The sequence below is a fragment of the Triticum aestivum genome, chromosome 6D (genome assembly GCF_018294505.1).
Source record: "Triticum aestivum cultivar Chinese Spring chromosome 6D, IWGSC CS RefSeq v2.1, whole genome shotgun sequence".
Lineage (NCBI taxonomy): Eukaryota > Viridiplantae > Streptophyta > Magnoliopsida > Poales > Poaceae > Triticum > Triticum aestivum.
In genome coordinates, this window is record NC_057811.1 from 90,496,659 (window position 1) to 90,522,086 (window position 25,428).

The window sequence follows — 25,428 nt, forward strand, 5'->3', positions numbered from 1 at the left end:
GCACAAAGTTGTATATTTCCCTTAAAGCAGCTTGTTTCTTATGAGCAGGGAAATATTTAGCAGAGAAGTAATAAATCATATCCTGGGGACTACGCACACAACCAGGATCAAGAGAATTAAACCATATCTTAGCATCACCCTTTAATGAGAACGGAAATATTTTAAGGATATAAAGATAGCGAGATCTCTCATCATTAGTGAACAGGGTGGCTATATCATTTAATTTAGTAAGATGTGCCACAACAGTTTCAGATTCATAGCCATGAAAAGGATCAAATTCAACCAAAGTAATTATATCAGGATCAACAGAGAATTCATAATCCTTATCAGTAACATAGATAGGTGAAGTAGCAAAAGCAGGGTCAGGTTTCATTCTAGCATTAAGAGATTGCTGCCTCCATTTAGCTAATAACCTCTTGAGCTCATATCTATCTTTGCAAGCTAAAATAGCTAAAGCAGCTTCTTTTTCAAAAACATAACCCTCAGGAATAACAGGCGAGTCTTCATCATCACTTTCATCAATATAATTAGTTTCAATAATTTCTTTCTCTCTAACCCTAGCAATTTGTTCATCAAGAAATTCACTAAGTGGCACAGTAGTATCAAGCATGGAAGTAGTTTCATCATAAGTATCATGCATAGCAGAAGTGGCATCATCAATAACATGCAACATATCAGAACGAATAGTAGAAGCAGGTTTAGGTGTCGCAAGCTTACTCAAACAGAAGGTGAATCAAGTGCAGAGCTAGATGGCAGTTCCTTACCTCCCCTCGTAGTTGAGGGATAAATTGTTGTTTTAGCATCTTTCAAGTTCTTCATAGTGACCAGCAGATATAAATCCCAAGTGACTCAAAGAATAGAGCTATGTTCCCCAGCAACGGCGCCAGAAAATAGTCTTGATAACCCACAAGTATAGGGGATCGCAACAGTTTTCGAGGGTAGAGTATTCAACCCAAATTTATTGATTCGACACAAGGGGAGCCAAAGAATATTCTCAAGTATTAGCAGTTGAGTTGTCAATTCAACCACACCTGGATAACTTAATATCTGCAACAAAGTATTTAGTAGCAAAGTAGTATGATAGTAGTGGTAACGGTGGCAAAAGTAACGGTAGCAAAAGTAATATTTTTGGTGTTTTGTAGTGATTGTAACAGTAGCAACGGAAAAGTAAATAAGCGAAGCACAATATAGGAAAAAGCTCGTAGGCATTGGATCGGTGATGGAGAATTATGCCGGATGTGGTTCATCATGTAACAGTCATAACATAGGGTGACACAGAACTAGCTCCAATTCATCAATGTAATGTAGGCATGTATTCCGAATATAGTCATACGTGCTTATGGAAAAGAACTTGCATGACATCTTTTGTCCTACCCTCCCGTGGCAGTGGGGTCCTAATGGAAACTAAGGGATATTAAGGCCTCCTTTTAATAGAGTACCGGAACAAAGCATTAGCACATAGTGAATACATGAACTCCTCAAACTATGGTCCTCACCGGGAGTGGTCCCGATTATTGTCACTTCGGGGTTGCCGAATCATAACACATAGTAGGTGACTATAGACTTGCAAGATAGGATCAAGAACTCACATATATTCATGAAAACATAGTAGGTTCAGATCTGAAATCATGGCACTCAGGCCCTAGTGACAAGCATTAAGCATAGCAAAGTCATAGCAACATTAATCTCAGAACATAGTGGATACTAGGGATCAAACCCTAACAAAACTAACTCGATTACATGATAGATATCATCCAACCCATCACCGTCCAGCAAGCCTACGATGGAATTACTCATGCACGGCGGTGAGCATCATGAAATTGGTGATGGAGGATGGTTGATGATGACGATGACGACGAATCCCCCTCTCCGAAGCCCCGAACGGACTCCAGATCAGCCCCCCGAGAGGTTTTAGGGCTTGGCGGCGGCTCCGTATCGTAAAACGCGATGAATCCTTCTCTCTGATTTTTTTCTCCCCGAAAGTGAATATATGGAGTTGGAGTTGAGGTCGGTGGAGCGTCAGGGGGCCCACGAGGTAGGGGGCACGCCCCCCACCCTCGTGGGTAGGGTGTGGGCCCCCTGACATGGATTTTTCTTCCAATATTTTTCTTATTTTCCAAATAGATGTTCCGTGGAGTTTCAGGTCATTCCGAGAACTTTTGTTTCTACACATAAATAACACCATGGAAAGTTTGCTGAAAACAGCGTCAGTCCGGGTTAGTTCCATTCAAATCATGCAAGTTAGAGTCCAAAACAAGGGCAAAAGTGTTTGGAAAAGTAGATACGACGGAGACGTGTCAATACATCATCCGACTCCTCTGCCGAAGGACAATCCGGCGTCACTCCCTTATCAGCCCTTGCCTTTAAAGCAGGGTCGGGAACCTGACTTGTGGAGGCGCGGCCGGTAGGATTCCCGGACATAGTCCGGCGAACGCTTTTCCTGATAAGACACAGTGGATAATGTCAGTGTTGGATGTGATTGCCAAAGGGCATATTTACATATCCATACCTCTTCGATGAAGGCTCGGTCCTATCTTCGTTTGCCTTCCTCTTCGAAGGCTTGCCCAGCGTGGGCGCCGCTCTCTTTGGAGTTGCCTCTGGTGTTGCATGACGCGCCGAGCGTCTCCCCTTTGGAGCACAAGACAGTGCGGTGGGTGAGGTAGAATGAGGAGGCTCTTTCAGAGGATATATCTCATGATTACTTATGTGCGAGGCGGGGAGAAGACCATGATAGTCAGCGGTGATGGCCATTTCCGTGCCGTCATAGCTCGCCTGGTAGAACACCCCATCCTCGAGCTCCACATATATGTCCGGATCCTCTTCGAATCCGGGGTCAAGGTCCCGGTTATGGTTCTCTGGCTGTGGGGCGGGGCAGTGTAGCCCCTTGGTGATTTTTCGCCATCCCTGTTACGAATGGACGGAGTAATGTTCATTAAAAGTGACTCAGGGAGTAGATTGAATGGAATAAATGTTGGGGATCGTAGCAGAATTTTAAAATTTTCCTACGCTCACCAAGATCCATCTATGGAGTATACTAGCAACGAGGGGAAAGGAGTGCATCTACATACCCTTGTAGATCGCGAGCGGAAGCGTTCCAATGAACGTTGTTGACGGAGTCGTACTCGCCGTGATTCAAATCACCGATGACCGAGTGCCGAACGGACGGCACCTCCGCGTTCAACACATGTACGGTGCAGCGACGTCTCCTCCTTCTTGATCCAGCAAGGGGGAAGGAGAGGTTGATGGAGATCCAGCGGCACGACGGCGTGGTGATGGATGTAGCGGGTCTCAGCAGGGCTTCGCCGAGCTTCTGCGAGAGGGAGAGGTGTAGCAGGGGAGGAGGGAGGCACCCAAGGCTGTTGTGTTGCTGCCCTCCCTCCCCCCTTTATATAGGCCCCCTGGGAGGGGGGGCGCCGGCCAAGATCCCATCAAGGGAGGGGGCGGCGGCCAAGGGGGGAGACTTGCCCCCCAAGGCAAGTGGGGCGCCCCCCCACCATAGGGTTTCCAACCCTAGGCGCAGGGGGAGGCCCATGGGGGGGCACCCAGCCCACTAGGGGCTGGTTCCCTTCCCACTTCAGCCCACGGGGCCCTCCGGGATAGGTGGCCCCACCCGGTGGACCCCCGGGACCCTTCCGGTGGTCCCGGTACAATACCGGTAACCCCCGAAACTTTCCCGGTGGCCGAAACTTGACTTCCTATATATAATTCTTCACCTCCGGACCATTCCGGAACTCCTCGTGACGTCCGGGATCTCATCCGGGACTCCGAACAACTTTCGGGTTTCCGCATACTCATATCTCTTCAACCCTAGCGTCACCGAACCTTAAGTGTGTAGACCCTACGGGTTCGGGAGACAAGCAGACATGACCGAGACGCCTCTCCGGTCAATAACCAACAGAGGGATCTGGATACCCATGTTGGCTCCCACATGTTCCACGATGATCTCATCGGATGAACCACGATGTCGAGGATTCAATCCATCCCGTATACAATTCCCTTTGTCAATCGGTATGTTACTTGCCCGAGATTCGATCGTCGGTATCCCAATACCTTGTTCAATCTCGTTACCGGCAAGTCTCTTTACTCGTACCGCAATGCATGATCCCGTGACCAACGCCTTAGTCACATTGAGCTCATTATGATGATGCATTACCGAGTGGGCCCAGAGATACCTCTCCGTCATACGGAGTGACAAATCCCAGTCTCGATCCGTGCCAACCCAACAGACACTTTCGGAGATACCCGTAGTGCACCTTTATAGTCACCCAGTTACGTTGTGATGTTTGGCACACCCAAAGCACTCTTACGGTATCTGGGAGTTGCACGATCTCATGGTCTAAGGAAAAGATACTTGACATTGGAAAAGCTCTAGCAAACAAAACTACACGATCTTTTATGCTATGCTTAGGATTGGGTCTTGTCCATCACATCATTCTCCTAATGATGTGATCCCGTTATCAACGACATCCAATGTCCATAGTCAGGAAACCATGACTATCGGTTGATCAACGAGCTAGTCAACTATAGGCTTACTAGGGACACGTTGTGGTCTATATATTCACACATGTATTACGATTTCCGGATAACACAATTATAGCATGAACAACAGACAATTATCATGAACAAAGAAATATAATAATAACCATTTATTATTGCCTCTAGGGCATATTTCCAACAATAAAGGGATTGGAACTCACCCAACTAGGAGGGTTGTACATGGAAAATCCATCCCGGCGCTTAATGCGAAGGAATCCGTCTTCCTCCCCTTTGAATAGTTCGGCCAATATCTTGGCCAAAGCAGCGGGGGTGTCCGGGCCTTTTCGACCGCAACGGGAGGCGTCATCTTCCCCATTGTAGTGCCACATAAGAAGCCCTCTGTATTGGAGTGGCTGAACCCCTCGCACTATGGAAGTCGCCATTACCTCGACAATTGATAATCCAGACTGGGCAAGCATCTTTATCTTGCTCATCAGTTGACGAACTTCCGCGCTATCTTCCTCCTCGAGGCTCCGAGGGCGCCAGTTGTGGCGTTTCTTCAACGGAACCCTTGTAAATTCGGGAAGACCCATTCGAACTGGGTCAGGAAGGGCGACGTCCTCGATATAGAACCATTCGGAAGGCCACTCTTTGGATGCCTTCTTCGGCGTGCTGGACAGGTATCCGGTCCCGGCGATGCGCCATACTTCGGCTTCGTCCACTTCAAATATTGATCCATCTTGGTTGCGAGGGACGAGGCAGAATAGCTTCCTCCACAAATCAAAATGGGCCTCGCAGCCCAGGAATAGCTCGCAATGAGCGACGTAGCCCGCGATGTGCAGGATGGAGGCCGGAGTAAAGTTGTGCAGTTGAAGGCCATAATACTCCATAAGCCCTCAGAGGAACGGATGGATTGGAAATCCGACACCTCTTAGCAAGTAGGAGGCGAAGCACACTCGCTCCCCCTGGATGGATTGGGGAAATTCTCATCCTGAGCCTCGCCGTTGGAGGAATTCAATCCTGCTCGAACTGGGACTAGATCCGCAGGGGGAAGAAATCCTGGTGTTTGCAGCTTCACCAACTGACCGTGAGATACAGACCATCTCTCCCAATCGCCTTTTTTCTGGGCCGTGGGGACGGGAGGAAGAGTTGGGAGCGCTGGCCATGTTGGAATGGTTTTTCCTAGCAAGCTCTCAGGATTTTTTTGCGTGATGTGGAATGGATCTGAGATCCAATCCCGTTAAATAGACACTGTTCTTACATGGCCGGGGTGTTATGTGCAAAAACGCCCTGACCTTTCGCATTCGCTCGACACGTGGAAGATGAAGTTGTTGACGCACAGAAGCCGAGGGGCACAACATTAAATGGAGTGCCGAATACATCTCTTTGAAAGTCATCGGAGGAAGAACCCGCCTTGCAATGCCGAAGACAATCTGCGCGCCGGACACATCGTCATTGAAGCCTGGTTCGGGGGCTACTGAGGGAGTCCTGGATTAAGGGGTCCTCGGGCGTCCGACCTATTATACATGGGCCAGACTGATGGGCCGTGAAGATACGAAGACCGAAGACTCTCTCCCATGTCCGGATGGGACTCTCCTTGGCGTGGAAGGCAAGCTTGGCGACCAAATATGAAGATTCCTTTCTCTGTAACCGACTTTGTGCAACCCTAGTCCCCTCCGATGTCTATATAAACCGGAGGATTTAGTCCGTAGAGGATAAGAAAAATCATAGTCACACAGGCTAGACTTCTAGGGTTTTAGCCATTACGATCTCGTGGTAGATCAACTCTTGTAATACTCATATTCATCAAGATCAATCAAGCAGAAAGTAGGGTATTACCTCCATAGAGAGGGCTCGAACCTGGGTAAACATTGTGTCCCCTGTCTCCTGTTACCATCGACCTTAGACGCACAGTTCGGGACCCCCTACCCGAGATCCGCCGGTTTTGACACCGACAGTGGCCTCTCCCACATAAAACTTGCTATCGGTCTAGTAACATAGTCAATTGCTTAGGGACAATTTCACAACTCCTACGACCACTTTTCCACACTCGCTATACTAACTTTATTGCTTCTTTACCTAAACAACCCCTAGTTTTTATTTACGTGCTCTTTATATTCTTGCATACCTATCCAACAACACCTACAAAGTACTTCTAGTTTTATACTTGTTCTAAGTAAAGCGAACGTTAAGCATGCGTAGAGTTGTATCGGTGGTCAATAGAACTTGAGGGAATATTTGTTCTACCTTTAGCTCCTCGTTGGGTTCGACACTCTTACTTATCGAAAGAGGCTACAATTGATCCCCTATACTTGTGGGTTATCAGTGGTCGGCAGTGGCTTGCAGTCCAGTGGAGGGCGATGGATGGTGGGGGGCGGTGGATTGTTGGGGGGGGGGGGGCAGCGGCTTGCGGTGGTGAGGGGTGGAGGAGCCGCGGTGGTGAGGGGTTACGCCGGCGGTGGGCGCGGGGCGGCTGCGCTGGAGGTGGTCCGAGCGGAAGGCGGCCGCGCGCCGGCGGTCAGCTAGCTAGGTTTTGGGGGCAGTGGGGGCGGTCGATCTGGTGGAGGTAGGGGTAGGGCGTGATTTGGGGGCAGCGTTGCGGATCTGGTCGCGGGAAGGCCGACACGTCTATTTCACGATGAGACAAAAATTTCGTCAAGTCGCGCGCTTTTTTTCCTGGCTGGCACGCTAGGCCGTTTTCCCGTTTCGCGCCAAAGACTGTCTCCGGCATGGGCCGACGGATTGTGGGCCGAGATTTAGTTCTCCCAGCGGTGTGTGGGTCGTAAAGTGTACCGGCAGTGGCAGTGCCATTGTTGCTACAGTTCTCCCGACAGTTAGCCCGCCGTAACATGCTTCTAGCGGCAGTAACACATGTCCCGGCAGACAGTTTGCCCTTAGACATGTTTTTCTCCCGGCAGTTAACTGCCCCCAATCAAGTGTTGTGGTGTAGTGAACATCCCTTTGTTGTCATTCAGGCGGTGATCTTACAGAGAGGTACCCTTGGAATGCAGGGGCACACGACATAAAGAGAACCGTAAAGAAAGAAGAAAGCAAAGAATCGCAGGCCATACCACTTTGGCGCATGGCGTAAAGCGGGAGGAACAGACCACCGCTCCTTGGGTCCCATGGGAGCTCCTATAGGGTGCCTTGTTGAGCTTCTTGGCACCCATGAGCCCCCGCTCATGGGCCGGCCCAAGAAGAAAATAACTCTCGACTGGTTTCCTAATTCCCTTGATCGCGTTAGATTGGTCGCGGTTGACCAATTGAATTTTGAAAAAAAATAGCAAAAGACAAAACAATGCTCATGGTTTTTCAAAAAAAAGTTTACAAACTTATTAAAAGATCACAAATTTTTAAAAAGTTATCAAATTTGAAAAAAGCTCACATATTTTTTTAAAAAATAACTAATTTTGAAAAAATCTCGTCGAATTGGGAAAAAGTTCATTGAATTTGAAAAAAATTCATCAACTTTGGGAAAAAGTTCACAATAAATGAAAAAAGTTCATCGATTTTAAAAAAAATAATTGAATTTGAGAAAAGGTTCATCGAATTTGAAAAACAAAACTTCATTAAATCTGGAAAAAATCATCGATTTTGAAAAAAGATTTATCGAATTTGAAAAAAGAAAAAAAAGAAAGAAGGAAAGAAAAAAACACGCCCTCGGCAAGGAGCAAGACACAAAGCATCACCGCTACCGAGTCCACAACAAACAAAGAACTTCACCCGGAGCCCCGACACGGAGAAGAGAACCACAAGGGCGTCTTTAGGAAGATAGCGACACCCACAAGCGTCGTCGTCGTCGATGCCAAGGCACAGAGCTTTCGCTCGGCAGCTCACCCATGCCACTACGAGGTCGCCAGGACAAGCTCGGCGAGGACAGATCCCATAGATCCAAAGCCACCGACGCACCCGTCTGACCCGCTACTGTCACGCTCCCGACACGATGCCGCATTCCGCGTTGCGCACACCATCAGGAGGGGAGAAACGCCCCACCGCCTACACCGACCGGGCTTTGCTTGGCGGCAGAAGGGGAGGGAAGCGGCAAGCTAGGGTCCTAGCTATTCTAACTGGCAATTTTTTTTTTACAGTGGCAGCGTGACCGATCGGGCGAGACGAGTTTTCGATCAACTTGACACCTATCCTAGCTATTCTAGCTGGCAAATTTGTTTATTTGGCAGTGGCAGCGTGTTTCTAACATGAACACATTTGTTTTCAGCAGTTCAGCACTAAAAAAGAACACATTTGTTTTCACCAGTCAATCAATAAAAAAAAGGAAAGACACTAGGCGGCAAGCCTAGTTAGCTATCTCATATACCTTGAAAAAAAGGAAAGACACGGCAACGGCCCGCACGCCGGCTGCAAGGGTGTGTTTGGTTTGAGCCCCAACTAGCCCCACCAAAATATTGGTATGACTAAAGCACGGGCATGACCAAAATTTTGGAAAGATGGTGTTGTTTGGTTTATAGCCATTGTACATGCCAATTTTTTTGGCAAAGTTGCTGGACTTCCGTTTGGCTTGGAGCCAACTGAGTTTATGTATGGCAACATGTATTGGGTTAGTGCTTGGTTTGATTCTAGTTTATCAATGATATAGGCTGCTAAAAGAGTGAGACGCATAAAGGACTATGGGCCGTTCCGCCAAAAAAAAATAGAAGGGATTATAAGGTCAACGAGACTAAAGTCCACGGCATTGAAAACACGATTAGGAAACAAATCGCTGCAATTGTTATTAGGGTTGCTTTGGATTACGGAGGCAGTACCAGCATGCATGGCGTGCGTGGAGCGACTCTCACGCAGAAAAAGGGCTGCAGTTAATTATGGAGGCAAACACCCAATTTAATCAGGTAGATTTGCGATAGCGCGGGAAGGTTTAGATTCAGTTAGCGTTTATTTGGCCGGATAATTCGCCTGTCATTCCAATACAGCGTATTCACGTACGGAAGAGCGGGCGTCGAACTCGCCAATTTATTGGCGAACGTTTTCCGCGCCGACGACGAGCCAAAGAATTGGCGAAAATAACATGGGAAGGTCCAGGGCGTGGTGGGCGAGCCAAAATTTTGGCCCCAGCCCAAACGATAGCCAAATCATGCGGGCACGCCAATTTTTTGGTATGGTCATCGTTGGCTGTGAACCAAACACACCCCAAATCTCCCGTTCCGCTCCCAATTCAATCAAGAAAAGGAAAGCGCCGCCGCCGACCCGATCCGGATCCAGCCCCAACCCACCGGCTCCACTTATATACTCCTCCCTTTGATTTCACATCCGCAGCCACGCCATGAGCACCTCGGCGAAGCCGTGTCCGGCAAGGACAAGGCTCCGCCCGCAGCCACCGCCTCCGCCACGGCTATAAAGGTCCGCCCTTTGGCCGGTCCGCTCCTCCTCTCTTCGTCCGGGCCGCGCCTCTCGCCTCCGATTCCAAATCCATCCGCCCGCCCGCTCGCGCCCTGCTCCCTCTCCGCCTGCGGGTCCGAGCCCCTCGCGCCGCTCCACCAGCGTCGTGCGCCAGCTGCGCGCGGTGCGTCGAGGTGGAGGGCAGGGTCCTCCGGGTGGTGGCCAGGGGGGCGGTGGTGCTCGTCGACGCGCTCCTCCGCCGCCGCCGCCTGGTCCGGGTGGCAGTCCACGTGGTCGCGCTCCTCCGCCGCCACCTGGTCCGGGTGGCAGTCCCTGCGGTCGCGCTCCACCGCCGCCGCCGGCGTGTTCAAGATCGTCTTCTTTGGATCGACCCGCCCTTCCGAGGCAATGTGTAGAGCCTCTGCTCCTCTCGCGTCTGGTTAGGTGATTCGTGCCTCTCCTCCTCTCGCCTCTGGTTTCATGTTGCTCGTCCTCGCTCGATTGGCCCGCTTAGATTACAAGAATCGCGTCTGGTTTATTTGATTCAGTTTTGCTCGTCCTTGATTCGTCTGTTTTAATTTGATGAAGCGCGTCTGCTCGTCCTCGATTCATCCGTTTAGATAGAAATCGCGTCTGTTTTGATTTGCTCGTCCTCGCCGTCGCCCGTTTAGAATCGCTTCTGATATGATTTTGCTCGTCCTCGCTGTCGCCTTGATGCTCTCGCGTGTTCTTGAGGCCGCCTCGTCGGGGGTCTCCGTCCCTGCGACTCTGGGAGGAAGCGAGCGAGCGGTCGGTCGGTTTGGGTCACCGTCTGGTTTGCGAGCTAGCAATTCTGTTTGAGAAACGCGTGCGCTTCTGTTATCTGACGATCCCGCATTTCGTGTTCACGGTGGAGCGATGGTTCCTGCGTTTCTGTTTGAGAAACTTGTGCGTGCGCTTCTATTATCTCACGATCGTGCGTTCGTGTTCGCGTCGGGGCGACGGTTGCAGGAACGATGGGTTCTGCTTTCGAAATTGGAGCAGTGTCAAATCGGTTCCTCTGTTCCATCACCTGTGTTGTTCGTCGGTTATTTTCAGATCTCAAACGCATGCGCCCTTGTGATACTCTCGTTGCCCTCTGTTGATTCTTGTTCTATCGGCAGGCGTGTGTGCTTCCATCATAGATGCAGAGAATCCTATTCTTGTCTGTTACCGTTGTTCTGATGCTCTTCTTTTCAGTTGTTTATTGTTATCATGCTTTGCTTATCTTCCCATATGGCACGATTGATTGACTGTTGTTTGCTGTTTGATTGATTGCCTTGAGATGGATTGTTGTTTGTTGTTTGACTGATTGCCTTGAGATGGATTGTTGTTTGTTGTTTGACTGATTGCCTTGAGATAGATTGTATTTTGTTCTTTGATTGATTGCTGTTTGTTGCCTTGAGATGGTATGTTTATATGGCACGATTGATTGTTGTTTATTGCCTTGAGATGGTACATGTTTATATGGCACAATTGATTGCTGTTTGTGTATGGTTATTAAGATTGATTGCTGTTTGTTGATTGGTATCTAACTTTGGCATATGTAGTTCCTGATCATAGGTAACAGACCTAGCACTATTCTTTTTTTCTGAACTTTTTTGTGATTATGTCTTATGTGGATATCATATTCTTTTTTTGGGTATATTGCTGTTGTCTAGTCCTTGGAATAATGCTTTTCTAAGTATTTGAGGTACAGACATGTTGATCTGGACATATCACATTTGCTCTGTATTGTGTTGCTAAGGACACTGATGGGTTGAGTTGGCATATAGTGCAGGTATATTTACATTCTTTACATTTTGCGATGCTGATGCCTGTAGTCCCAAAGTGTTTATTTACCTATTTGCATGGATATTTTCATGATGGCTAATATGATTCATTATCGTTGTTCTGATGGTGTGCTTCTGGTGTTTTAACTGAAGCCGTGGATCGCTCGTCAACCTGGTATGTGTTTGGATGATAATCCCTCTCGAATTTAACTTGTTCCTATATTTTACACATTGTTTATCTCATGGCTGGTAATGGTAACCTTATGAATGCATATCCCACATTTTAGCTAGTTATATAGTAACGCCATACTTCCTTGGATTTTGTTTTGTCAGGTTAAAGTATGCCAACCTATCTTAACTGCCATAACCAAAAGAAATTAAAATCGCCAAGGACTTCACAGTTTATATGGACAGTTAGGCAGACTAGCACTATTTAAGAAACATAGACAATACCAATCTAATATGTTAGGCATGGACTAGACTATTTAAGAAACATAAACAATACCAACCAAACCAATAGGGAGAATTTTCAGGAGTGAACTATGTTTTAGGAGGTGAGGTGGCAATGATCACCTGTCTTCCTTAGTCTATTAACGCATATTGGAATAAATATAATTACTGAAGCAACTTTATCTTTGGTAATGTTGTTAAATCTGAGTTAAGAAACACAAACAGTACTAGCCTAATCAATAGAGAGAACTGTCAAAAGTGGCCTCTGTTCTAGTAGGTTGCATGATCACCTGTTTTCCTTGGTCTATCAATGCATACTGGAGGAAATATAATTACTGAAGCAACTTTAGCATTGTTCCTGTTGTGTAAATCTGATTTGAGGAACATGAACAATACCATCCTAACCAATAGAGAGAATCCTATGTTTTAGTAGGTGAGGTTGTAATGGTCATCTGTTTTCCTTGGTCTATCAATGCATACAGGAAGAAATATAATTACTGAAGCAACTTTAGCATTCATAATGTGTGTAAACCTTATGTTCTGTGTTTTTGTGGAGAATAAGTGGCTTCAGTGGATGTCCTGGCCTCCTGGGTGACTTGATGTTTTTTAATACAGCAGTTGGTGCCATTAACCTCTTAAATTAAAATCAATGAACTTTGAATTATTCTAATCATTGTACTGGACGTGTATATGATGGATAACCCTTGATAATATAATTTCATGCCTAATTTTGAACTTGTTCACACATAACTAAAGCTGGCCGCTGTTTGGTCTCGCAGCAAATATGACTTGTTTCTTACTCATACTTGACTGGCTTCATACAAATGCTTGTCTGACTGTTGTGTAATACCGTATTACTTTCCTTTTATTCGGGCAGGTCCTGTAGGTGAGGACATGTTCCACTGGCAGGTCACTATCATGGGACCCTCGGACAGCCCGGTTACCGGTGGTCTATTTTTGGTGAACATCCATTTCCCACAGGATTATCCCTTCAAGCCCCCGAAGGTAATTTCCAGTGTACCGCACAAATGTCTTGGGGGTCCTCAAACAACTAGTTTGCTGCTGCTTGCTATCTTATCTGTTTTTTCTGACATTCAGACATGAACCTAGTTCAGGTCTCTTTCCGCACCAAGGTGTTCCACTCAAACATCAGAACAACGGAGCATTTGCCTTGACATTCTCAAGGAACAGTGGAGCCCGGCTTTGACCATATCAAAGGTAATCTGCATTCCTAGCTTGGTGGCTGCTGCTTGACTAATTGAACACCTGCTGCTGCTACTGTAGGACAAGGTTTCCTGCTTTTTTTTCTCGTGTTGCTATTTCCATTTTCATAGGAGTACTAGATGAGGTGCTGATAGTCCCATAGATTTCGTTCTAGATTGCATAGCATAACTCCAGAATTTTGAAATTGCACACCTGGGCATATGATTATACTGTGAGCATAACTCCAGAATTTTTCATCTGTGAAAGCAAGTTCATCACATGTTTTTTTATCAATGCTGCTCACTTTTGTCACTGCCCCTTTTGTTTGTCCTGTTAAATTTTATGGAGCAAATTTTGTACTCACTGGTTAAAATATCAAGAATGCTGACTTCTGTATTTGTCGCTATGTAAGCCATGCACTTGGGAAGCCTGGGCGTGATTAGGATTTGGATTGCATATAGACTTTCTGCTATGTTTGTTTATAACTTGGTTGTTGCCTAATATAGTGTAAATCTGCTAATTTTGTAATTTAATTTATGTTCAACGCAAGTAGGTTTTGTTTGCAAGTGGTATTTCTTTTGCGTGTGCATGAACATTCACACTGTCAATTTTTCTTATCATAATCATTTACCGTGGTGTTCGACAATACATTTCTACTGTTCTTTGTTCCTTTTTGAGGTTCATTGACTCAATTATGCATGAGATATGATATCAATTACTGTTGTCCAGTCACTGAAATAATGCTTTTCTTGCTTTGCCTAGATTTTGTGACAAGAATAAGCATGCGTCTCTGTGCCTACAAACTTGTGGGTAGTGATGATGATCTAACTAGCTTCCTGTTTTCAGGAATGAAGATCTGAATTACCCTCACCACTCTACAGAAATCAGTTTCTCATTCAGTTTCTAGAACTTCTTTATAGCTTTCTGAGTTATCTATGTCTGTTTCTTTATGTGTTTCTTGTGTGCAAGTGCTCCATTGTGTGTGTCTTGACTGTGTGTCTGACTATGTGTGTGTGTGATGTGCCCCTATCTATGTGTGTTTCTTTGTCTGTTTCATGTGTGCAAGCACTCCATGGTCTGTGTGTGACTGTGTTTGACTGCTTAGATGGGGTGATTCTGATTGTGTTACTGCTTATATGGTCTGTCCAATTGGTTTCTTCTTCATGCTTTGCTTGTGTTCGAGTGTCGTCTCCCCATATATGGGGATGTGTTGAGGGATGCAAACCATGTAGGCCGTTTCGAGCAGGCAGGGATCCAGAGACACTGGCCAGGCTTCTCTCCTGCTGATAGATGATGATAGGTTGAGCAGAAAAGTTTGATTCTTGTAACACTCACTTGCTTGGCTTCCACTCCTTTGCGTGGCCGATTTGGCATCCAATGCATCCCCATGCCCTTTTCCCTGTTTATCTCACTCACTCATCACAGCACCCTTTTCCCTGTTTTTGTTCCTTGTTTTTCTTATCATAATAATCATGTTGGTGTTTGACAATACATTTTTTGTGATATTTGTGTTTCGTTATGTCTTATGTGGATATCATATTCTTTTCTTTTTGTATTACCGATGCCCAATCACTGGAATAATGCTTTTCTAAGTATTTCAGGTAGGATATAGACAAATGTCACATTTGCTCTTCCTTGCGTTGCTAAGGACACTGATGGGTTGTGTTTGCTTACAGCGCAGGTATATTTATGGTTTTTACATTTTGTGATGCTGATGTCTGTAGTCCCAAAACGCTTATTTAGCCATGTTTTCCTTGTTCACTTCACAAGATTATGTATTCATGCTGATAGTATGTTACTGTTTCCAGGACCGAAAATTCTATAAAGAATCATTGGAATATGTTTTTTACATTTTGCGATACTGATGTATGTAGTCCCAAAATGCTTACTTAGCCATGGTTTCCTTGTTCACTTCACAAGTATTCATGTTGATAGTATGTTACTCTTTTCAGGACAGATAGTTCTATAAATAATCATTGGGATATTTCTTTGAGAAAGAAGTTAGATATCTATGGCTGATAGTATGTTACTCTTTTCAGGACAGATAGTTCTATAAAGAATCATTGGAATATTTCTTTGAGAAAGAAGTTAGATATCTATGGCACCAGAAGTATTTTGGCAATTCCACGACTAATTGGCCTTGATGACTTCAAGTATAAACAAAAGACGGCTGCTTCTGAGGGCCGTCTTGATCTGAACAACTCATCATTCTAATTTTAGCTCATCTCTACAGTCATACAAACTGGCATGCCAAGGACTGCTCAGGGTTCCTATCGCTTTCTGTTTTACCAACTAAGGTAATCAAATTTTGATCTTCAGCTTGCAAATTTATCACCTTATGGGAGGGAAAGGTTTGCATGTACATGAGCTCTGATTATCTACATATATACTTGAATTGCTTTGGATTTGTTGGACTACTATTCTACATGATGTTCTCCATGATTCACTTGATCTGTTAATTTGAGTATTTTCCTGGTGAGTTCTTTAGGTTCATCTTGTGACACAAAATACAATTTTTGGTACGTGCAGACTCTGAAATTTGGTGATAAAGAAAAGGTACCTCCTAATTTGCTCTCTGGCTCTCTTACACTTGTGTTTGTTTATATAACAGTAGTGGCCTCCTGGCTTGTAGTTGGGTAATGCAGAGAGAGGTTTGGAGTTGAAGGTTCTGAACGGGAAGCTTGAACAAATAGTTCACTTTTTCTCATGTCTTTGATTAGTTCATCCTATCTATGTCTGTTTCTTGTGTGCAAGCATTCCATTGTGTCTGTGTGATTGTGTGTGACTGACTGTTTGTGTGTGTGACTGATTGTGTGTGTTTCTTTGTCTGTTTCTTGTGTGCAAGCGCTCCATTGTGTGTGTGCGTGTGTGTTGACTGTGACTGTGTGTCATTTTATGACTGTGACTGTGCATTGATTGTGACTGTGTGTGTGTGTGTGTGTGTGTGTTGACTGTGACTGTGTGTCATTTTGCAAGCGCTCCATAACTACCTATTGGCACCTGATAATGCATGGAAATTTCTATAAGGTCATGGGCATGTAATTTTATGACCTACATACCTCTGTAGTTGGTAGTATCATTGCCCTTTGGACACTCTTCAATTCATTGTTGTATATTTTCCTACCACAAGTATGATGTTTGTGCTCAAAATGACGTATATGTAGAATCCAGGGTGGATGGAGGTTTTCATGATGGCTAATTTGATTTGTTATGGTTCTGATGGTGTGCTTCTTGTGTTTGAACTGAAGCCGTGGATCATTCATCAACCTGGTCTGTGTTTGTATGGTAACCCTTCTCGAATTTAACTCCTTCCAATTTTGTACACAATATTTATCTTACGGCTGCTAATACCTTATGAATGCATATCCCACATTTTAGCTAGTAATATAGTAATGCCATACTTCTTTGGATGTTGTTCTGTATATGCAAGTGTGGTGAGCTCACATATTGTGTCAGTATCTACCTACGCAGCTGAATTATTTCCGGATAGGACAGAGGTGCAATGCTTACATCCATGGCAGAAGGTTCTTTAACACTGAACTCATCAAATGTCCTTGGACTCAAGAGGTTTGTCATTGCACTCCTGACTTTGCTCGAGAAAAAAAAGATTTTGCACATTTTAATAGTTATATTTATGATACTTTTTCTACAGGAAGATGAAAAAATTATTGACCTTGTAAACAACTATGGACTAACAAAATGGTCTCATTGCAAGGTATTCTTTTGATTGTTTTATTTTTATATGGTTTGCTGAAATGCATTTCCCCCCTATGTGCAAGGTAAACACACTGGTAACAATTCTTTGTTGATGCATTGCAGGTCAGCTACCAGAACTTCCTGCTGCTGATCCTGGGATGTTTCCGAACATGCTCTCGAACATGTTCAATTTATCCACCCTAGGACAGGTGACTACTGTGACTGTGCTCCTTTTATGATTCTGTGTAGCTCGTACTCAAATCATGGATAGTCCATTCTGCTATCACAACATGACCAGATTCACTCTAATTTGCAGTTTAGTTGGTGATGGCAGAATGAACCCACCTGTGATCGATCACGCTTCTTTATTATTCAATGTTTTGTTATTACTTTCTAATTCTTTCTTCCCTTTGCATCGATCCAATTCAGCCACTGCCATGACGTAGCAGGTATGCTCGATTTTTTGTTTTGTGCTTGAGATTTTTCTTGTTCTGTGATGCATATGTCTGACCACTCTTTTCTTAGGTTACTCGGCATGCTTGGCGTGTTTACTTCGGTGGACTTCCTCCGATCGCTAATGAACAGGTAATTGCCTTGAGTAACTTGTTATTTCTTGACTCTTTCTCTATTCGCAGGCCGTGCTAACTATTTTGTTCTTCTTTCTTCAGACGGTTGCTCTATTCTTCAATCAAGTTATGGCTGCTATCGGGGGATACACATTTGGTCTAGGTGATGCAGTTGTTAATATGAAGCTGATTTTTGAATTCATTCAAAACATCTTAGTTGTTAATATGAAGCTGATTTTTGAATTCATTCAAAACATCTTAGGTGGCATAATCATCTGAATCCAAACATATGGAATGATGCTTGGACTACGAGGAGGAACATGAACTGATTAATGCCATCAGGTATATGGGAATAAATGAGCAGAAATATCAAAAGTTATTCCTGGAAGGTACTGCATGCCAAACAACTTACATCATGGGTCTTGCTTGTAGTATTAGCTTTCTGTTTGTGCCCTTTCTATCTCTTGTGTGTGTGACTGACTGTGTGTGACTGTGACTGTGTATGTGTGACTGACTCTGTGTGACTGACTCTGTGTGACTGTTACTGTGTGTGTGTGACTGAATCTGTGTGTGACTGTGACTGTGTGTGTTTGAATTAATATTGCATTTGCTTGATGGTGTGTGCTGTATGCTTTGCTTGATGGTGTGTCCTGTATGCTTTGCTTGATGGTGTGTCCTGAATGCTTTGCTTGAATGATTGGTGTTGTATGTTTTGTTTGTTGTGGTTTAACACTGCCTTTGCCGGTCCCAAGCCCGGATGTGAAAATGTGGAGGGAGCTGCATTGATATTGCATTTGCTTGATTGTGTGTCCTGTATGCTTTGCTTGAATGATTGATGTTGTTGTATAATTTGTGTTTTGTATTGTTGTGGTTTAACACTGCCTATGCCGGTCCCAAGCCCGGATGTGAAAATGTGGAGGGAGCTGCAGTTACCTTCTTTGTATTGTTTGCATTACACACAGTTTGCATTACCTTCTTTGTATTGTTTGCATTACACACAGTTTGCATTACCTTCTTTGTGGTTACTGTCCTGATTAAACATAATGTGATGTGATGAAGCTTTGAAATGCATTCTTCCTTGCTATGAAAAATCTTAGGCATGCCAGGAACTTCGTGATTCCTTTCTCAAGCTGTATGAGGTCAGTGTTTTTTTTTTTGCGAATAATATGAGGTCAGTGTTTACTTACGATAATACCAAAGGGAAGCGAATGTTCGATTGTTCTGGGTGGTGTATGGCTTCCCTAGAAAATAAAATTCAGTGCTATCTGTTCGGCTGTATACAAATTTTTCTGACCATAGAATTCGTTTCGTCTCCTAAATTAATCCTACTGGTTTTAAATCTTGTCAGCATGGATGTTCTTTTTTCTACTAATATATATTGTCAAGTAAATACATCTCCTAAATTAATCCTACTGGTTTTAAATCTTGTCAATGTGGATGTTCCTTTTTCTGCTAATATATATTGTCAAGTAAAAACGTCAGTTGTTTGTCCCAAGCAACTGGGCGCTGCTATACTGATCTTGTGTGAACACGCTCTGCGCCCTCGGATGCATTGCACGGATCTTGCCGCGAGGATTGCCATGTGAGGCGCAGAAATTGTTTGCGCTAACTGTCGGCTGAGCGAACGTTCCCTATATCCCCCTTCACTATTAGGGAAAACCTTATACACAGAAACTTACCAATACTGCGGGTTAAAAAGAAGCGCTACTACTATATACCACTAGTGCGCGGCAAACGAGCACGCTGCAGCTAAGTTTATAGCAGTAGCGCGTCTTAGCGAAGAAGCGCTACAACTATAATTCCCCTACTGTTCTCGCCAGGCTACCAATAGTAGTAGCGAGCTTAAGCAAAGCGTGCTGCTGCTAAAATTGTTGTAGCAGCGTGTTTTACGCAGAAAGCGCTGCTGGTAATGAAAGGAAAATAAAATGAAAAACATATAGAAAAGTAAATGAAAATGAAAGAAATAGAAAAAGGGGAAGGAAAAAAAAGAAAATGTGAAGGAAAATAAAGAGAAATAAAGGAGAAAGGCGTAGCAGCAGCTTGCTTTCAGGGCAGGCGCTATAGCTAACTTAGCAGTAGCGCGTTTTGTCAGCCAGCGCTATAGCTAAGTTAGCTATAGCTAATGTAGCAGTAGAGCTTTTCCTGGCCCGCGCTACTGCTATTTTTGACTTAACTGCGCGGTTCTTCTTCCACACGGCCACTTCCCTCAAATTCAACTCGTCTGCCGTCGTCGCCCTACATCCCCGTCGGCCGCTGCGCTCTCCCGTCGCCATCCGCACGCCCTCGACGACGCCCCCGACCCCGACCTCGACGCCGCCCTACATCGCCGCCCTCCGCCGCGCGCTCGAGCCCCGACCCCAACCTCGACGCCGCGTGCCCCTCCCTCGGCCGCTCCCTAACTCCGCCGGCGCTCGAGGTGAGCACGCCTACACCTCCTCCTCCTCCCCTACCTCTGCCTAGCTAGGGTTCCTAGGGTTCATCAAACTTTAGAGTTCATCTAATTAGTTATGGTTCATCATATTAGATGCTAATTAGGGTAGTAGTTGTAGATGCTTAATTATAAACTAGATGTTAATTAGGGCAGTAGTTGTATATGCTTAATTAGTTTTTAGGACAAATTCCTAGGGTTCATCAATGGGTGCTTAAGTAGTTGTAGATGCTTAAGTACCTAGGTAGGGTTCATCTAATTAGTTAGTACTTGTAGATGCTTAAGAACTAGGGCAGTAGGGTTTAACTAGATGTTAATTAGGGCAGTAGTGTTTAGTTTAGAGAAAAAAATTCAATATAGTTTTTTTTACTATTTTTTAGTAAGTGTTTAATAGAATTAGTAAGAAAATTAACAGAACTAGTTGAACTAGTTTATTTTTAGTAAGAACTAGTTGAATTAATAGAACTAGTTTATTTTTAGTAAGAAAATTAATAGAACTAGTTGAACTAGTTTATTTTTAGTAAGAACTAGTTTATTTTTATTTATAGTAAGTGTTTAGTTCAATTAATAGAACTAGTTTATTTTTAGTAAGAAAATTTAGGTATATGAGATTTGATGATCTAATTAATTTTTTGCTATAGAACTAATTTATTTTTAATAAGAAAATTAATAGAACTAGTTTATTTTTAGGTGTATTTAACAGTATTCTAGGTTGATTCGTTTTGAAGTGGACATGTCATATTTTGAACATGCCACATTTGTTGTTATTTTTTTAGTTAAAGCAATTACTCCCGCATCAACGTCAACGATGCCTATCCCGCATCCTCATCGTCGACTCGGCGGAGGACACCTGCTTGATCAGAGGGGACATGTCCGAGACTGGGCTCCGCCGGGCTGGTACTGGGAGGTGCTACCTTTCGGGGGGCAGAGCTTGGTAAGGAGCCAGCCCGTCGTTAACCCGAACCTTCTTTGGTGGCGGTCGCGTGGGCCAGTGAAGGTGCGGAGGCTTGAGGACCCCGCGGAGGTGGTATGTCACCGTGTCAGCGAGGAGGACGAGCACGTCCGTCGATACATGGTTGCGTTGGAGGGCAGGTTCTCCAATACCTGGCAGGTTCTTCAGGGATATCACTGGAGCTATGGTCCTATGATGGTTCCTTCTCTTTGGGTGTCCATCGCCCGCGCCGATACCCGTCGTTCGCTAGGGTTTTAGCTGTATTAGTGATGTTATATGTATGATACTATTCGAGATGTATTAGTGATAATATTCGACGATGTACGGACGCAAGAGATGATTTAGTTTTGCTTATTGAATGCACGCTAATTTGAATAGTTATTTATTTTACGATTTGGTTTTGCTTATCGAATGCTCAAATTGGAGAATTACTCCTATTTTGAATGCTCAAATTGGACCCCACCATGCGAGGCGTATGCATTTGATTAGTTGATAGCTTACAGGGTTTTTGTTTTTGCAGAAATCAAGGAGCCCCTCCATCATCCCCGCCGTCGTCCCCGTCACCGACCCCCTCCGACCTCAAGGTGAGACCAGCCAAATCTCCATGTCAATGAGTCCTATAAGATATTTTGAAATGTTTTTGTTCATATTTTCAACCATTGAAATGCAATGACCATCAAGTTTGAATGCTCATATGATGTAGATATAAACATGTATATCTTGTGTTGCTCAAATAGGATATGTGCTTGCCCAACTGGCCGGCCATGTTTGCAGGTTACACCTCCGAGTGGCCTATGTTTTGCTGGAGTGTTGATTAATTTATGTTTCGGCAAATTTCAGGCGCTCGATATGTTCTTTTTTTAGCAAAGGTCATGCCGGATTTTTTTCGTGAATTTTGGCATGACTTGTGCTAGAATATGTAGGAAATATCGAGTGGCCTGGATTTTCTAGAAAGATAATTAAACGACATTTCGGGTTGACTTTAAGTCTGTCGAGGCTCCATACATGACAGTCAACAAATGAGTGAGGGAGAAAGTCTGCACCATATATGAGAGAAGAAGAATCCCGACTATTGTCGTGGGGGTCGTTTTTCCTTCTTCTCCTTGCGCTAGACCTTTGTTATGCACTAGGGGAAGGAGGAATAACGACCATCACCGACGGTCGAAAAATCCGTGAGGGAGTGTATCCACCATATATTGAGAGAGGACGAAGAATCCCGATTGTTGTCGTGGGGTAGCTTCTCCTTCGTTCCCGTGTGCTAGACAATTTGGTGTAATGCACTCGGGGACGAAGGGAGGAGCTACCATCACCGACGGTTGAATATATACACCACGTGAGCTGAGAGTTTTCAAGAAAATACTCGACAGACCGATAGTCAACCCGTGATGAATAATAATGATCTAATTTAGTTTTTGCAGTACATATATTTAATTTTATAAGTTTAATCTTTGAATTATGAACATAGGAAATGTCATCATCGGGCGACGAAAGTCTCCCGGGGAAGTGCGACTGGTGCAACGACGAGCGAGGTCTGTGCGACAGGCCTCACCTGGACGAAGGGCGGCGCTTCAGCATTAAGCTCCAGGAGACCTTCGATGTTGAAACGGTACGCAACGACGACACGCTTTTTTTTCATAATTAAGCACAACTTCAACTACTTCAACGTGTAATTTTCGTCTTTTACAATTCGACTAGCTTATCCCATGCTATGCAAGACACTATGTCTTGGAGAGGATAGATTTTGAAGATCATGAAAGTATGGAAACATAGAAAATTCACCTAAGGACCCATCAGGGTATGGATTTGAAGTAAATATGTACAATTCTGAGAGCGTAACCCATTTTGGTTGCCCGGATTGGGAAGCACTTTGCAAGATGTATGATTTTCATGAGGGTATGCTTGTCACCATGGACCTTGGTGATCCTGACATCGCCGAAGACAATATGGACATTTGGGTCCTTGTTGATACGCTTCCAAAGAATGTGCGGAAGTTGGTAGACAGAACCTACTACACCGATGGCTCAGAATTAACTTAGCAGGAGAAAAATCATCTGATCTCATTAATTAATGATCTTGAGAATTACAATATCTATTGTCAAACTCCTCCACATTATGGTCAATACGTGCCACTAGTGCACGTGTTGAACTACGGTAACATCCATGGAGATGTCATGGTAAGATTTTTTACTATTACGAGCGCATGTTTTGCATAAATTCTTCTAAAACTAAACTACATTGCTAACTACGAAGTTATTATTATGTTTTTCAACAAAAAATCCCGAAGGATTGTGTGCCTCATCTGATGTTTCAGAATGGTCGCCTTGAAGTTTTGAACATACGGCCAGGCCATCCTACGAATCACACCTGTCCATATCGGATTTCTAAAACCGATGAAGACATGACAATCAAAGAATGGAAAAAATGTATGGTCAGTCGTAGGGAGCTACTTAGAAGCAACATTGTATGAAGGGCAAGAATTGGAGACAGGATAATCTCCATTCTCCATAATGGAGAGTCAGGGCCTATCTTGTTTTATGCTATTTTACCTAAGAGAAGGTAGTAGGTCCTATGAGAGAGAAGTAGGTCCTAGGTACAATGTGTTATTATGTGGTACAATGTGTTAGAGTTGATGACGATGAGGAGTTGTGATTATGACTAGTGACCAACTTCCTATATGACGTCTCATTGATGAAAATGATGATCATGAGGAGGTGTTATATGACAATGATGTATTATGATGATAAGTGTGACACCCCTGATTCAATCGTACACTAATCATACACGCAAACGTGTACGATCAAGATCAGGGACTCACGGGAAGATATCACAACACAACTCTAAAAAACATGGATAAGTATTACAAGTATCATAATACAAGCCAGGGGCCTCGAGGGCTCGAATACAAGTGCTCGATCATAGACGAGTCATCGGAAGCAACAATATCTTAGTACAGACATCTAACATATAAAGCCTCCTAGAGTACCCGCCATTTTGGGGCATTCGCGTCGCACAGTGAACGTCGTTCGCTCGATCCACCACTACTGTAGCGTTTTACGGCGCTGTCAATAATCTAGCCGTCTGTTTTCTCGCACGTTATTGTTTCATGCTCCAATGAATGACGGGTGGGCCTTCTTTACCCACGGGCCCAGCATGGTGGTGCGTCTCGCGCGTGGCCTGCGTGAAAAAAGAAAGGCTCTGCAGCGACCGTGGGGTTCGCACGGTGAAACCCTAGCCACCAATCCCTCACGTCTTTGACCCACCAATCGCTCCCTTCTCGAGCTCCGCTTCCCGTTCCCCAATTCTCTCCGCCGCCACTGTGCCGCCTCGTCCTCCCCTGACCTCGGAGCCCCAACGTATGGTCACCGTCGCCGCCGCCGCTTGCGTCGTTCTTCCCGCAGCCTCCTGCAGGACGATGCCTCCCCATCCTCCATCAGCCACCGCTGTGGGCTGTGGTTCTGGACCGGTCACAGGTCGCTGCTGAGGAGCAGAGAAGGACGGCAGGGGGGGGGGGGAGAAGGAGCACAGGAGGACGACATGGGGGAAGGAGCAGCGAGGCCGGAGGCCGAGACGGCGCTCGCGTCATGTGTCGGACGCTGCTCGTCGGCCCTCGTTGTCGTCCTCAATCTAGGTTGCCCATCTGTGTCTCACCATCTTCTTCCTTTGAATTTTACCTTAGTTTTTTGATGATCTGATTTCAATCGTTGGTTTGCCGTTTTTCTAAGCATGATGTGTGAAGATCTGAGACAGAAAAGAAGAGGAGGAATTTTGACGAAGAGTTGGGTCATGGGGAACAAGGTGAATTCTCTCTCTCCCTCTCCCCCACCCCATGTTTGTTCCTACAGTTTGATTTTGATGTTATGGTTGATTCTATCCCTGGTCATCAAAACATACATAATTGTTGCCGAAGCCCTCTTGCTAAAGGTATGTAATACTTTATACTGACTTTCTGATATGAACAAAACAAGATGTTGCTTCAGGCCACTCTTTGACAAAATTGTGTTGCCTTTTGGAGGAAAGCACAAGAAGATATGATCGAATTGAATAGTAGTGCATTTAGCTTGTTGGTTAGTTTCCTCACCGGCCTATTTACTGTTACCTGCGAGTTTCAGGTATAATACTCCCCCCTTAGCAAAGGGTGAATTCTCTGGTTTTGATTGGCCGGGAGAAACTCCATGAGTCTTGAGGATTTTCAGAAATGTTGGAATCAGTGATGTTTTGTTTCTGATGATATTATCCGATGGAGGTGACAGGGAGAGAGGATGCTAGGTCAATGGTGTTGGTGGTGAAGGATTTTGGCGCATCCAAGGTCAGAGTAATCCAACTACCCCCCCCCCCCCGCCCCGCGTACTATCTTCTGTTCATTGATTGTTGTGAGCATATGCCCAAGCTGGAATCAACTTCTTTATGCCTTGATTTTATTTGCCGGTGGATCAACTCAATATGACACCATCTGTTTCATGTCAAATGCAGGATATAACCAACATAAAAACAATGCTTACAAGGAGATATCGGCTCATTTGATTGCTATATTGGCTT

General features: G+C 44.7%; 1 long non-coding RNA gene across 19 annotated transcripts; it reads left to right on the top strand.

Annotated features, from left to right (window-relative positions):
* The first annotated feature begins 9,625 nt into the window (after window positions 1-9,625).
* LOC123143778 (uncharacterized) lies at window positions 9,626-18,231 on the top strand. 19 transcript variants are annotated; one of them, XR_006471032.1, is made up of 14 exons: window positions 9,626-11,605; window positions 11,751-11,772; window positions 12,925-13,052; window positions 13,163-14,931; window positions 15,290-15,547; window positions 15,739-15,806; window positions 16,415-16,535; window positions 16,722-16,817; window positions 16,903-16,965; window positions 17,070-17,155; window positions 17,376-17,395; window positions 17,472-17,531; window positions 17,615-17,675; window positions 17,775-18,231. It is a non-coding gene; the product is annotated as an uncharacterized lncRNA (long non-coding RNA). The 19 variants fall into 19 exon arrangements; XR_006471030.1 differs by having other exon boundaries at window positions 16,422-16,535; XR_006471037.1 differs by having other exon boundaries at window positions 16,422-16,520.
* The last annotated feature ends 7,197 nt before the right edge of the window (window positions 18,232-25,428 follow it).